Genomic DNA, 16,393 nt, shown 5'->3' with positions numbered 1-16,393 from the left:
TGGGGTTGGGGGAGTGGGGAGAAACACAAAGTTTAGTTCATAACAAGCTCCCTCTCCTGTCATCACAATCACAGGACAGCAACAGCCTGGCATCTATACCTACCACAAATGGAAGCCTGAAGAATTTTCAGCAGGTCCTAAATTAACCTTGAGAAAAGGCTTCCAAAACATGGAGAACTCTATTAAGAGGTCGACTTCATGACTAATCACTCAGATATGAAGCCTTCCAGTGATAAGTCCCTGCCCTGCAGTCAAAACTAACAAACCGATTCTTAAGTGTTTTAGTCATATGTCAATAGACAAATAAAAATCATTAAACATTCATGTAAATCCTGCTACAACTTTTCTTGAAGCACAGTTGATTTACAATGTTGTGTTAGTTTCAGGTGTAAAGCAAAGTGCTTCAGTTTTATATATATATATATTCTTTTCCATTCTAGGTTATTACAAGACATTGAATATAGTTCCCTGTACCATACAGTAGTACCTTGTTTATCTATTTTGTATATATTAGTATGTATATTATAATCTCAAACTCCTAATTTATCCCTCGCTTTCCCCTTTGGTAAACATAAGTTTGTTTTCTATGTCTGAGTCTATTTCTGTTTTGTAAATAAGTTCATTTGTACCATTTTTTTTTAGATTTCACATATAAGTGATATATTTGTTTCTCTCTGTCTGACTTACTTCACTTAGTATGATAACCTCTAGGCCCATCCATGTTGCTACAAATGGAATTATTTCATTCTTTTTTAAGGCTGAGTAGTATTATATGTATATACCACATCTTCTTTATCCATTCATCTGTCAGTGGACATTTATGTTGCTTCCATGTCTTGGCTATTATAAATTGTGTTGCTATGAACTTTGAGATGCATGTATCTTTTCAAATTAGAGTTTGCATTCTTTCTGGATATATGCCCAGGAGTGGGATTGCTGGATCATATGGCAACTCTATTTTTAGTTTTTTAAGGAACCTCCATACTGTTCTCCACAGTGGCTACACCAATTTACATTCCCACCAACAGTTTACATTCCCCTTTTCTCCACACCCTCTCTAGCATTTATTATTTGTAGACATTTTGATGATGGCCATACTGACTGGTATGAGGTGATACCTCATTGTAGTTTTTTAAATACTACTAGCTTTAAAGCAGAGACTAAAAAGAAAAAGCAGTATAAATAATCAGAGACACAGATAATGCAGGGAACGGAACATAGAGAATATTTAAAAATCAATTTGTATACTAAGAGAACTATAAAATCATGTAACGTATAAAACCATAATAAATTCCTATAAAAAAAGGAAAATCAGAATAACTAAACTGAGAAAGTGAAAATCATAGCAAACCTTTTTGAAAATCAAGGGAAGGTTAGGGGTAACTTTTCAAAGAAATTTCGGAGAAAATATGACCAAAAGAAGGAATAATATTCAAAAAAATAAATAAAAACAGTAAAAGACTTAGAAGAAGATTAACATAGTAGTTGCATCATTCGACTAATAGGAGAAAACAGAAGATTGAGGGGAGGGAATCAAAGCAATAATAGGAGAACGTTCTGGAGACATGAACACAAGTCTTCATATTAAAAGGTCTATCAAGTGTCAGGCCTAATAAGTGAGAACAGAACCACAACAAAGCACTGTCAACTGAAAAAAAATGCACAACCTAAAAGTTGAGAATTATGTGTGTTTTTTTTAACATCTTTATTGGAATATAATTGTTTTACAATGGTGTGTTAGTTTCTACTTTATAACAAAGTGAATCAGCTATACATATACATATATCCCCATATCCCCTCCCTCTTCCGTCTCCCTACATCTCTCCCTATCCCACCCCTCTAGGTGGACGCAAAGCACCGAGCTGATCTCCCTGTGCTATGCAGCTGCTTCCCACTAGCTATCTATTTTACATTTGGTAGTGTATATATGTCCATGCCACTCTCTCACTTCGTCCAAGCTTACCCTTCCCCACTCTCTGTGTCCTCAAGCCCATTCTCTATGTCTGCGTCTTTATTCCTCTCCTGCCCTAGGTTCTTCAGAAACATTTGCTTCTTTTTTTAGATTCCATATATATATGTTAGCATACGGTATTTGTTTTCCTCTTTCTGACTTCATTCTGTATGACAGCCTCTAGGTCCATCCACCTGACTACAAATAACTCAATTACACAGCAATTTTATGGTTGAGTAATATTCCATGGTATATATGTGCCACATCTTCTTTATCCATTCATCTGTCGATAGACACTTAGGTTGCTTCCATGTCCTGGCTATTGTAAATAGTGCTGCAATGAACATTGTGGTACATGACTCTTTTTGAATTATGGTTTTCTTAGGGTATATGCCCAGTAGTGGGATTGCTGGGTCATATGATAGTGCTATTTTTAGTTTTTTAAGGAACCTCCATACTGTTCTCCATAGTGACTATATCAATTTGCATTCCCACCAACAATGCAAGAGTGTTCCCTTTTGTCCACACCCTCTCCAACATTTATTGTTTGTAGATTTTTTGATGATGGCCATTCTGACTGGTACGAGGTGATACCTCATTGTAGTTTTGATTTGCATTTCTCTAATGATCAGTAATGTTGAGCATCCTTTCATGTGTTTGTTGGCAATCTGTATATCTTCTTTGGAGAAATGTCTATTTAGGTCTTCTGCCCATTTTTGGATTGGGTTTTTTGTTTTTTGGATATTGAGCTGCATGAGCTGCTTGTAAATTTTGGAGATTAATCCTTTGTCAGTGGCTTCATTTGCAAATATTTTCTCCCATTCTGAGGGTTGTCTTTTTGTCTTGTTTATGGTTTCCTTTGCTGTGCAAAAGCTTTTAAGTTTCACTAGGTCCCATTTGTTTATTTTTGTTTTTATTTCTTTTTCTCTAGGAGGTGGGTCAAAAAGGATCTTGCTGTGATTTATGTCATAGAGTGTTCTGCCTATGTTTTCCTCTAAGAGTTTTATACTGTCTGCCCTTACATTTAGGTTTTAAATCCATTTTTAGTTTATTTCTGTGTATGGTGTTAAGGAGTGTTCTAATGTCATTCTTTTACATGTAGCTGTCCAGTTTTCTCAGCACCACTTATTGAAGAGGCTGTCTTTTCTCCATTGTATATTCTTGCCTCCTTTATCAAAGATAAGGTGACCATATGGGCATGAGTTTATCTCTGGGCTTTCTAACCTGTTCCATTGATCTATATTTCTGTTTTTGTGCCAGTACCATACTGTCTTGATTACTGTAGCTTTGTAGTATAGTCTGAAGTCTGGGAGCCTGATTCCTCCAGCTTCATTTTTCCTTCTGAAGATTGATTTGGCTATTCCGGGTCTTTTGTGTTTCCATACAAATTGTGAAATTTTTTGTTCTAGTTCTGTGAAAAATGCCATTGGTAGTTTGATAGGGATTGCACTGAATATGTAGATTGCTTTGGGTAATAGAGTCATTTTCACAATGTTGATTCTTCCAATCCAAGAACATGGTATGTCTCTCCATCTGTTGGAATCATCTTTAATTTCTTTCATCAGTGTCTTATAGTTTTTTGCATACAGGTCGTTTTTCTCCTTAGGTAGGTTTATTCCTAGGTATTTTATTCTTTTTGTTGCAATGGTAAATGGGAGTGTTTCCTTAATTTCTCTTTCAGATTTTTCATCATTAGTGTATAGGAATGCAAGAGATTTCTGTGCATTAATTTTGTATCCTGCTACTCTACCAAATTCATTGATTAGCTCTAGTAGTTTTCTGGTAGCATCTTTAGGATTCTCTATGTATAGTATCATGTCATCTGCAAACAGTGACAGCTTTACTTCTTCTTTTCCGATTTGGATTCCTTTTATTTCTTTTTCTTCTCTGATTGCTGTGACTAAAGCTTCCAAAACTATGTTGAATAATAGTGGTAAGAGTGGGCATCCTTGTCTTGTTCCTGATCTTAGTGGAAATGGTTTCAGTTTTTCACCATTGAGAACGATGTTGGCTGTGGGTTTGTCATATATGGACTGTATTATGTTGAGGTAAGTTCCCTCTTTGCCTACTTTCTGGAGAGTTTTATCATAAATGGGTGCTGAATTTTTTCAAAAGCTTTTTCTGCATCTACTGAGATGATCATATAGATTTTCTCCTTCAATTTGTTAATATGGTTTATCACATTGACTGATTTGCATATATTGAAGAATCCTTGCATTCCTGGGATAAACCCCACTTGATCATGGTGTATGATACTTTTAATGTGCTGTTGGATTGTGTTTGCTAGTGTTTTGTTGAGGATTTTTGCATCTATGTTCATCAGTGATATTAGCCTGTAGTTTTTGTGTGTGTGTGTGTGACATCTCTGTCTGGTTTTGGTATCAGGTGATGATGGCCTCATAGAATGAGTTTGGGAGTGTTCCTCCCTCTGCTATATTTTGGAAGAGTTTGGGAAGGATAGGTGTTAGCTCTTCTGTAAATGTTTGAAAGAATTCACCTGTGAATCCATGTGGTCCTGGGCTTTTGTTTGCTGGTAGATTTTTAATCACAGGTTCAATTTCAGTGCTTGTGATTGGTCTGTTTATATTTTCTATTTCTTCCTGGTTCAATCTCTCACGATTGTACTTTCCTAAGAATTTGTCAGTTTCTTCCAGGTTGTCCGTTTTATTGGCATATAGTTGCTTGTAGTAATCTCTCATGATTCTTTGTATTTCTGCAGTGTCAGTTGTTATTTTTACTTTTTCATTTCTAATTCTATTGATTTGAGTCTTCTCCCTTTTTTTCTGATGATTCTGACTAATGGTTTATCAATTTTGTTTATCTTCTCAGAGAACCAGCTTTTAGTTTTATTGATCTTTGCTGTTGTTTCCTTCATTTCTATTTCACTTACTTCTGATCTGATCTTTTCTTTCCTTCTGCTAACTTTGGGATTTTTTGGTTCTTCTTTCTCTAATTGCTTTAGGTGTAAGGTAGGTTGTTTATCTGAGATGTTTCTTGTTTCTTGAGGTAGGATGTATTGCTATAAACTTCCCTCTTTTTTTTTTTTTTTGACCAGAAAATTAGTTATTTTTGAGATATACATTTTAAAGTAATAACTAGGATTATGACTTATAACATTATACCAGAACATATAAGATTTTTAGAAATTTCATGTAATGTCTGAAACATTTATATTAACATATTTCCATACATATTTCCATACAATATAAACTTCCCTCTTAAAACTGCTTTTGCTGCATCCCATGGGTTTTGGGCTGTGTGTTTTCATTGTCATTTGTTTCCAGGTATTTTTTGATTTCCTCTTTGATTTCTTCAGTGATCTGTTGGTTATTTAGTAGTGTATTGTTTAGCCTCCATGTGTTTTTACTTTTTATAGTTTTTTTCCTGTAATTGATATCTAGTTTCATAGAGTTGGGGTTGGAAAAGATACTTGATACGATTTCAGTAGTCTTTCTATTTTTTTTTTTTTTATTGGGATATGATGCTAGAGAACTTTAGAAACCTCATCTCAGTGGGTAAGGACAACTTCCCTGTGTAACTCAGGATATACTAATAGTACCCTTCCTTTAAGACTTGAGAAAGCTGTGAACATTCTGAAGCATTAGTAAGTTTGAACCTGAATTTCAGTGGTGAAAGAATCTTTTTTGTTTTGCTATTTGTTTGTTGTTTATTTATTTATGGCTGTGTTGGGTCTTCATTGCTACACACGGGCTCTCTCTTTCTGTAGTTGTGGCGAGTGGGGGCTACTCTTAGTTTCAGTGCGTGGGCTTCTCATTGTGGTGGCTTCTCTTGTTGCAGAGCATGGGCTATAGGAGCACGGGCTTCAGTAGTAGTGGCACGTGGGCTCAGTAGTTGTGGCTGAGAGCTCTAGAGAGCAGGCTCTATAGTTGTGGTGCACGGGCTTCATTGCTTCTCATCATGTGGGATCTTCCCAGATCAGGGCTCGAACCTGTGTCCCCTGCATTGGCAGGCGGATCTTAACCACTGCGACACCAGGTTAGTCCCATCAAAGTTTCATAATCCCCTTCGGGGAGTGGGTAGTATGTTTAATGCTTCTGCCTCCCAAATGAAGAAGGATCTTTTCTGTTCTAAAGCTTGTTTGTAATCTTTTTTTTTTTAATTTTTGAATTTTATTTATTTTTTTATACAGCAGGTTCTTATTAGTCATCCATTTCATACAAGCCTTAAATTTACCAATGTTTGATTTGTGACCCAAGATATGATCTATCCTGGAGAATATTCCATGAGCAATTGAGCAGAAAGTGTATTCTGTTGTTTTTGGATGGAATGTCCTATAAATATCACTTAAGTCCATCTTGTTTAATGTGTAATTTAAAGCTTATGTTTCCTTATTTATTTTCATTTTGGATAATCTGTCCATTGGTGAAAGTGGTGTGTTAAAGTCCCCTACTATGATTTTGTTACTGTCAATTTTCCCTTTTATGGCTGTTAACATTTGCCTTATGTATTGAGGCACTCCTATATTGGGTGCATAAATATTTACAATTGTTATATCTTCTTCTTGGATTGATCCCTTGATCATTATGTAGTGTCCTTCTTTGTCTCTTGTAATAGTCTTTATTTTAAAGTCTGTTTTGTCTGATATGAGAATTGCTACTCCAGCTTTCCTTTGATTTCCATTTGCATGAAATATCTTTTTCCCTCCCCTGACTGTCAATCTGTATGTATCCTTAGGTCTGAAGTGGGTCTCTTGTAAACAGCATATATACGGGTTTTGTTTTTGTATCCATTCATCCAGTCTATGTCTTTTGGTTGGAGCATTGAATCCATTTACATTTAAGGTAGTTATTGATATGTATGTTCCTAATACCATTTTCTTAATTTTTTTGGTTTTTTTATTGTAGGTCTTTTCCTTCTCTTGTGTTTCCTGCCTAGAGAAGTTCCTTTAGCATTTGTTGTAAAGCTGGTTTGATAGTGCTGAATTCTCTTAGCTTTTGCTTTTCTGTAAAAGTTTTAATTTCTCTGTCAAATCTGAATGAGATCCTTGCTGGGTAGAGTAATCTTGGTTGTAGGTTCTTCCCTTCCATCGCTTTAAATATGTCCTGCCACTCCCTTTGGCTTGCAGAGTTTCTGCTGAAAGATGGGCTATTAACCTCATCCCCATAAGTCCCATAATATTTTTTCTTTGTATTTAATTTTTGATAGCTTGATTAATATGTGTCTTGGCATGTTTCTCCTTGGATTTATCCTGTATGGGACTCTCTGCACCTGGACTTGATTATTTCCTTTCCCATATTAGGGAGCTTTTCAACTATTATCTCTTCAAATATTTTCTCAGTCCCTTTTTTATTTCTCTTCTTCTTCTGGGACCCCTATAATTCTAATGCTGTTGTATTTACGTTTGTCCCAGAGGTCTCTGAGACTGTCCTCAATTCTTTTCATTCTTTTTTCTTTATTCTGCTCTGCTGTAGTTATTTCCACTTTTTTATCTTCCAGGTCACTTATGCATTCTTATGCCTCAGTTATTCTGCTAATGATTCCTTCTAGAGAATTCTTAATTTCATTTATTGTGCTGTTCATCATTGTTTGTTTGCTCTTTAGTTCTTCTAGGTCCTTGTTAAACATTTCTTGTATTTTCTCCATTCTATTTCCAAGATTTTGTATCATCTTTACTCTCATTACTCTGAATTCTTTCTCAGGTAGGCTACGTATTTCTTCTTCATTTGTTTGGTGTGGTGGGTTTTTACCTTGCTTCTTCATCTGCTGTGTGTTTCTCTGTCTTCTTACTTTGCTTAACTTACTGTGTTTGCGGTCTCCTTTTTGCAGGCTGTAGGTTTGTAGTCCCGTTGTTTTTCACATCTGCCCCCAGTGGTTAAGGTTGGTTCAGTGCGTTCTGTAGGCTTCCTGGTGGAGCGGACTGTTGCCTGTGTTCTGGTGGATGAGGCTGCATTTTGTCCTTCTGGTGGGAAGGGCCATGTCCAGTGGTGTGTTTTGTGGTGTCTGTGAACTTATTATGATTTTAGGCAGCCTCTCTGCTAATGGGTGGGGTTGTGTTCCTGTCTTTCTAGTTGTTTTACATAGAGTGTCCAGCACTGTAGCTTGCTGGTCGTTGAGTGGACCTGGGTCTTAGCATTGAGATGGAGATCTCTGGGAGAGCTTTTGCCATTTGGTATTATGTGGGGCTTGCAGGTCTCTGGTGGACCAATGTCCTGAACTGGGCTCTCCCACCTCAGAGGCTCAGGCCTTACACCTGACTGGAGTACCCTGTCAGCCACACGGCTCAGAAGAAAAGGGAGAAAAAAAAAAAAAAGAAAGAAAGAAAGAAAGAAAAAAATTAAAATAAGTAAAGTTATTAAAATAAAAAATAAAAAAAATTATTAAAAATAAAAAAGTAATTAAAAAAAATGCAGAGAGCAACTAATGCAAGAAACAAGTTCACCAATGATAACAAGTGCTAAAAATTGTACTAAAAAAACCCCAAACAAACAAAAATATAAACAAAAAAAATGGACAGATAGAACCATAGGACAAATGGTAAAAGCAAAGCTGTACAGAGAAAATCACACAAAGAAGCATAGACATACACACTCACAAAAAGAGAAATATTAAATATTTTTTAATATATATATTTAAAAAAATGAAGAGAACAACCAAATCAATAAAGAAATCTACCAATGATAATAAGCTCTAAATACTAAACCAAGATACACTTAAAACCAGAAACAAATTAGATGCAGAAAGTAAACCCTAAGTCTACAGTTGCTCCCAAAGTCCACCGCCTCAATTTTGGGATTATTTGTTGTCTATTCAGGTATTCCACAGATGCAGGGTGCATCAGGTTGTTCATGGAGATTTAATCTACTGCTCCTGAGGCTGCTGGGAGAAATTTCCCTTTCTCTTTGTTCACACAGCACCTGGGTTTCAGCTTGGGATTTGGCCCTGCCTCTGTGTGTAGGTCTCCTGAGGGTGTCTGTTCCCCACCTGGACAGGACGGGTTAAAGTAGCAGCTGATTCGGGGGCTCTGGCTCACTCAGGCTGGGGGAAGGGAGGGGTGCGGAATGCGGGGAGAGCCTGCGGCAGCAGAGGCCAATGTGACGTTGCAACAGCGTGAGGTGTGGCGTGTGTTCTTCTGGAGAAGTTGTCCCTGGATCACGGGACCCTGGCAGTGGCGGGCTGCATAGGCTACTGGCAGGGGAGGTGTGGATAGTGACCTGTGCTTGCACACAGGCTTCTTGGTGGCTACAGCAGGAGCCTTAGCGTTTCATGCTCATCTCTGGTGTCTGTGCTGATAGCCATGGCTTGCACCCATCTCTGGAGCCCATTTAGGCGGTGCTCTGAATTCCCTCTCCTCATGCACCCCGAAACAACGGTCTCTTGCCTCTTAGGCAGTTCCAGACTTTTTCCCGGACTCCTTCCCGGCTAGCTGTGGCATACTAGCCCCCTTCAGGCTGTGTTCACCCAGCCAACCCCAGTCCTCTCCCTGGGATCTGACCTCCAAAGCCGGAGCCTCTGCTCCCAGCCCCTGCCTGCCCTGGCGGGTGAGCACACAAGCCTCTTAGGCTGGTGAGTGCTGGTCGGCACCAATACTCTGTGCGGGAATCTCTCCGCTTTGCCCTCCGCACCCCTGTGGCTGCGCTCTCCTCTGTGGCTCTGAAGCTCCCTCCCTGCCACCCCCCGTCTCTGCCAGTGAAGGGGCTTCCTAGTGTGTGGAAACTTTTCCTCCTTCACAGCTCCCTCCCTGAGGTGCAGGTCCCGTCCCTCTTCTTTTGTCTCTGATTTTTCTTTTTTCTTTTGCCCTACCCATGTACGTGGGGGAGTTTCTTGCCTTTTGGGAAGTCTAAGTTCTTCTGCCAGCATTCAGTGGGCGTTCTGTAGGAGTTGTTCCAGATGTAGATGTATTTCTGATGTATTTGTGGGGAGGAAGGTGATCTCCATGTCTTACTCCTCTGCCATCTTGAAGGTCCCTCTGAGAATTATGTTTTATTAAGCAGACTGTTGAGGACTTAAGCCCAGGAGGCAGCCTCTCAGCTCTGAGGGAATGCTCCTAAGAGGTAAGGAAGGAGCCAGGATATATACGAGGTTTTTTCAACAAAAACCAGGTGGTTGGAACATCATAAGAGTGCTGTTAATTAAAGAAAAACAAACATCTCAAGTTGATGAATTTAGTACTTTTCTATATATGGGAAGATGCAAGAGCCTGGGCTCATTGAAATCAGTATCATGTTCTTCTCCATCCTGAATCCCCTCAGGCTGCATAGTTGGGAGTGGCTGCAGTGGCCGATGGCTTGATGGCTGCAACATCGTTTGTTTACTGATATGGCAGGTGACATTTTTCATCGGCATCACAATGTCTTATTTCAGAGAGAATATAAGCAAGCTTCCACACAGAAGAATGGAAATTAAAATGACATTGATGATCTCAAAACAATTCTCACTTCTAGAAAGCAGTGGACATTATTTTGAAAACCCTGATGGAAAATGACTTTTAAGCTATAATATTCTATCACATTGTAATATTCTAAATTATCAATTAAACCTCAGGGAAAAGTGAAGATATCAGAATTTTGAAGGCTCAGAAATTCACCTTTTATAGAACCCTTTTCTAAGGAGATACGGAGAATATGCTCTAAGAAAACAAGGGATTACACTACAAAAGAGAAAGAACTGGAATTTTGGAAGCCATGGATCAACACAAACAGCAAGATCAGAGAACAAGACGTCCAGAATAAAATGAGAGGACAGTTGTGGAAGCTTTCCAGAAAAAATCAACTTGATAAAGTAGGTATAATGATTAAGCATCTAGAAAGAATTGAGGATATTAGAAAAACTAAGCAGGTTAAAAAGAGGTACAATTATTAATTCCAAGAAAAAGAAGCAAAAACTGGACAAGAAAAAATCCTAACATGAATATATGTACTGTTGATTCTGCACTGGACAATATTTACATGGTGATAATGAAGATGACTTTGAAGTGGTAGTGAGCATGGACTCTGTAGCTAGATTGCTGGATTGACTCTAGTCTACGTCTCCCACTAGGTGTGCAACCTTAGGCAAGCTACTTAAATTCTCTGTACCTCAGCTTTATAAAAAATTATATATTTTAATTATTAAATACAAAATAGTATAAATACATTTTAACATGTTTCATAAGAGTAGCTCAAGAAGACATTTTCAACATACTTCTTTGACTTGTACCTATTTTCTAAAGTTCCTTGGAAATCAGAAGAAACTCCAGTTAGGTGTTGGTGAGTTACCAACTTGAAGACCCTTTTTATTTGGGTCAAATATATGAAAGGATTAAGGAATATAAAAAATACTGGCTAACTAAAATATAGAGAGCCTCAACTGGGAAAAAATGTGAGGTCACAATTCTTTTCTAACTTAAGGATGAGTTTTTGTACTGTGTATGTGTGTGTTTTATATAAAAAAAATTGTAATAGCAATAGCAATTCAAAACATAAAAAGTGGAATTACTTGAAATTCAGCAATATTAAAAAATAAAATATCTTATATTTTTCTACATTCCAATGCATTTCTTTTCACATATCTATGAAATTTATATAACAGTAATCATAGCCTAAATGGGATTTTTTTCATTTTTTTTTAATTTAAGATTTTATCAAGAACATTTTCCTATTGTTGCATAAAGGAAGAGAATTTTTAAAAAGCACCACTTTGCTGTTATTAAAAGCAAAGAACTTTCTAGTTCCCAGTTAATGTTTAACCAGTCCTAGCATAATGGTATCTGTTGCCTGTGGCCATTTAGACCTGTTGGTTACAGAATCACGTTTCTGGGTGCAGGCCGACTGGAGGAATTCTAGCTCTGTCAGGGCCTGTTAGCCTCACACAGATCCACGGCTGTCTCCCTTTCTGGCCATCCAAAAGGCCTGAGTGTGCTACGGTTCCCAAGAGACCAATTCAGGGAGAGTAAGTGGGTATTTCCAGTGTGGCAACAAGATACGATGAACTCCATCTTTGCGATTAGAATATGAAATCACAACTTTGAATCTACCTTTCAGAAGAGATTTAGCATTAATTATGGGAAAATCAGTTAGATTTACTGTTTATCCAGGGCAGCACAGAGAATCGCCTGTGTTTACCATAGCTGGAACAGGATTGATTAGGTTAACAGCAAAGGTCCTAGGTCAAAGCGCAGATTACTATTCTCTATGTTTCTCATGAAGCTTCACATTCTGCTGTTGTGTTTGTTCACACCAAAGATCTGATGAGAACAGAGCTTTCTCAAATAATCAGTCTGTCTTTTTCTTTTTATAAAAATATAAATCCCAATGTCTATGTTTGTATGGACTTCACATTTCATGAAATAGTTTTAGAAAATTACAGTAAGTCACAAACCAGGGAAAACTTGGAAGACGGCTATCAATTCATAAGTTTTATCTGTTGTTAATCAATTTTATTTTAAATGACTGTGTAATAAACACAGTGATTTCTTTTCCTTTCCCTGTCACCTCTCCCACTTCGTCTTGGTAGGTCTTTTATATCAAGCTCTATGAAAAGTCAGCGTAAATGCTGATATTTGAAAAAGCAACTTCCTCTTTTTGTCTGTCCTGTGCAGTGGCTTTAAAAATGCTTCTGCTAGTTTCTAAACCTAAACCGAAACTGGAGCTCTGTTTATCTTTGACACGGTCTGTAGGAAAAACAGCACAGTCTGTCCTTCGAAGGACAGAATACATAATCTAGTAGAGATCAAGATGGAGGGCAATCATTAACTCAAGGTACCAAGTATTTATGGCTTGAGGAAATATGACATTTTTGTCTTGTTTTATTATAAATAATCTGTGTCAAAGCCTTTAAAAAAGTCTAAATTTATTTCTTTCAAGCTCTGTCCCTGGGAACCTATTCTAGTTTGTGTAGTTGCTTTAAAATTAAGAACAAAACAAAACACAAGCGCTACATTCTGCATCTCTATAAGCATACCAATAATGATATATTATTTAAGTAAGACTTCATAGAGAAAATGCCATTCATTAGAAATGGAAATAGCTGTCAGTTAGGATTTGGAGCTTTTCTTTTCTAAAATGTCTCCTGTGGCCAGGAACAAGATAACCTAATGTACTTATTTCCAAAGAGTTTCAAAAGATGAGGCTCTAATCTATTCACATTGAAATTCAGTAGTGACAATATACCACTGCCTCAGAGAAAGAAGGCAAAAATTGAGAAATATCTTCAAGTTGTCCTTGGTCTTTCAGGGAAATGTGATAAGATTCCTTTGAATAACAAAATGGGAGAAAGCATTTGATATTGTTTCTCACAACGTTGTAAATATAAATCAAATTGACCCAGAAAATAACAGAGCCGCATGAACGAAAAACTAGCTAAAAAAATGCTAGTAAAAATAGAGACATAATATAAATGGACTTGAGAGCCTCCCAATCAGGAAAGATAAGAAAGAGAGGTGAGAAAAAGCACCTAGGATCATTGAGAGGATGAAGGCAGAGACTGATGATGTTATAAAGCGTGTCAGTATGAATAGTCTTGCTAAGAAAGCTTTGGAACAAGTTGGGATATAAATAAATAAAATCTAAACAAGGCAGACTCAGAAAGGTCTCCAAAAGATACTAACAAAAAATTATGTAGCACAGCACCAACTGAAAAACAGAATTAAAGGGAAAATGAAGGAATGGAATAAGAAGAAGCATCTTATTACAGACACAGCTTGGAAATGACCTCAGCATGCAAATGTCTGCTGCCTTTCTCTTTCACTACTCTCTTCCTTACCTTCTCACCGCATGCCACCCACACACCCTCCTCCTCTTTTCATCCTCACATGAAGAAACTTCTGCCCTCGCTCTCAAGAGCCCTCAAGGATTTTTCGTACCTTTTGGAGGTCTTTCTCACCCTGCCTTGCTTAGATTTTATTTATGTATGCCCCAACTTGTCCCAGAGCTTTCTTCACAAGACTGTTCATACTGATACCTCTATAACATCATTGGAGGGTAGCGATGGAAGAGAAGTGAAGTGAAGAAGTAGGTTCCTGACCAGACTCTCAGGAACTCCAAAGGAGAGGCTGCAGGGTGTGTCTAGGGTTTTAGACAGCCAGGTAGCAATTAGGAAGCCCCAGCATGGCATGAAAGGGGCAGAGGGATTTAAGTGAGGCATAAAAGTAGCAGAGCCTCCTGCTTTGAAGAGGCCAATTGACAGAGATAAGGAATGTTTTGTCAGCAACCCTTGAGAGGTGATGACTGAGAACCCAGTAAGATGTTTCAGCAGACACCTATGTGAACAGATGACATCAAGCACCAGATGCCTCAGCCTGGTATCTGGGTACTGTGTGAAGCCTCTATAAACTAGATGTTATTCCTAGAAAACTCAAAATACAGAGATCAAGTTGCTGTCATCCTGGCTGAAGGAGGACTATACAAAAAATTAAAATGTAATAGAAAACTCAGTATAATTACAACTTTCACACCTGATTTGTGAACTAAGATTCATCCTTTTACACCGATTTATCAGCGTGCACTGAGAACACATAAAGCATCCAATTTTGATTTCATAAATAAGAAAGGTGTCCTTTAAAAAAACAAAAAGAAACTTTTGGAAAGTAACTTGTAATATTTTACCCAACTTATATTTAGCAGTATATACATGCTTTCTTTTTTGGTTTAAACTTTTTTTTGTTGGAAAGCATCATAATTAGTAAGCTTAAACTATAGAAAAATGTTATCAGAGAGGTATTATTGTAAATATTTTACACGCACTTCTTCATTTAATCTTCAACAGACCTTAGATAGAAGGTACTGTTACTATTCTCACTTTACAAATGAAGAAATTGAGGCACGGAGGTTGAATACATTGTTCAAGTTCGCATACGTGGTAAGTGGTAAATCCAGGATTTTGATCTTGATCCTTCTGACGCCAGAGCCTGTAGTGTTAATAACTGATGAATGTAGGTGCCACTGTGATATGAGCCGTCACCACCCAAGAGCATGACTGGAGCTCCAAGGCTCTGTTCTCCTGTTTCTCCAGGGTTGAAGCACTACCCATCCTTCAGATGCTGCTTGGGGCTGTGATTGAAATTAGGCCAGCCCATTTTCATGGTTTAGGTAATACGGTAATTATGGTGTAGAGCAAATAAAGAAAAAAACCTCCTCTGGTTTCAAATGAGTAACAAAAGCTAGCATAAAGAGGAGCCTAGAAGGGGAGGCAGGAAGAAAAAAAAATGACCACCTACGTAATCTCAGATAATCCTCAGGGCAACTCTGGGAAATAAATATTACGATCACTGTTTCACACAGGAATAAACTGAAGCTCATTGGCTTGAAATGACTTGCTCAGTTGGGAAGCAACAGAGCCAGGATTTCAATCTGGTTTTGATTCCAAAGTGTTCGCTTTCTTTGTTAGGTTCCACAATTGCTCAGAAATACTCCGATTTGGGTACACTATGGATTAAATAGGTCATTGTGATTTAGACTGAGAACACATGAAGCATTTACAATACTGATTCTGTAGGGAGTATATTCCCACTTCTATATTAGCAGATTTAAAATCAAAATTCTGGGACACAGCCCATATGACACTTGAGAACTGCCTACTTTGACCCTAGAGAAAAAGATACTTGAATTGTGATAATACTTTTACCTATAAATTTTAAGTTTGTGAAATATATTCTACACCACATGCAAAATGTTTACATATTGAGGCAACAATATTAGCAGCATCAGCAGGTTGGAGAAAGCTGAAACATGAGGTGACTATGCATTCTTGTGATTTGCTTTTTTGGTCTATTTTATGCTGATGAATTAATTTTTTTAAAAAATGGGTTGTATTTCCAAGAGTGGAAATGAGAAAAGATGTTTGAAATGGGGAAATGGTAAGGACGTTTATTTGAAGAACTTGAAAATTAAAGAAATTGAAATTCTTTGCATCTTGCATTGAAGCAAAACAGAAGTTATTTACTATTAAGTGGAATTGAGGGCAGCTGTCTTGAGAAATCTGTTTTCATATTATTACCACAATATTCAAGGCCTGGCTACAGACTCCAGGAGCTGACATCTCATGAAGAAACACATCATGTTGACAATTTAAGTCGTATCTCTAGTACAGCATCTTTATTCTTTTGCCATGCATTTTGGTCTTCTGGTTGCTCTGGCTCATAATCTATACGGAACCTCAGTCATCCCATAAGAGAATTTAGTCATTCTCTAGTCCAATCCCCCATATATTACCATAAGGAGAATGAATTGAAGAAAAGTGATTTGCCCAAATATAAACCATCTAGAACCTTTTGTACTTTCAAACCTAGAGCTGGCCATGTTCCTGAAATGTACCTTTTTTTCCCATTCCACACTCTTCAATAACAATCTCATTTACTGAGTCCATTTCAAGAATGGAAACTCTACTATACCCAGCACAAAGTATTTATTTATTTATTTATTTAATTTTTTTTTAAAGTATTTATTTTTAATGGTAAAAGTAAATTTTAATTATAAAATTGCCATTTTATAATTGCCAATCATACCA

At 37.4% G+C, this 16,393-nt stretch overlaps 1 long non-coding RNA gene across 1 annotated transcript; it reads right to left on the bottom strand.

Moving 5' to 3' along the window:
- Positions 1 to 420: 420 nt before the first annotated feature.
- On the bottom strand, positions 421 to 9,012 carry LOC309659949. Its single transcript, XR_014263059.1, has 2 exons — positions 5,154 to 9,012; positions 421 to 4,970 (listed from the first exon to the last, which is right to left on the bottom strand). It is a non-coding gene; the product is annotated as an uncharacterized lncRNA (long non-coding RNA).
- Between the last annotated feature and the right edge of the window lie 7,381 nt (positions 9,013 to 16,393).

The sequence above is a fragment of the Balaenoptera physalus genome (assembly GCF_965194825.1).
Source record: "Balaenoptera physalus genome assembly, chromosome: 4".
NCBI classification, from domain to species: domain Eukaryota; kingdom Metazoa; phylum Chordata; class Mammalia; order Artiodactyla; family Balaenopteridae; genus Balaenoptera; species Balaenoptera physalus.
The sequence above is the reverse complement of the archived record's forward strand: the minus strand, read 5'-3'. Positions and strand labels throughout refer to the sequence as shown.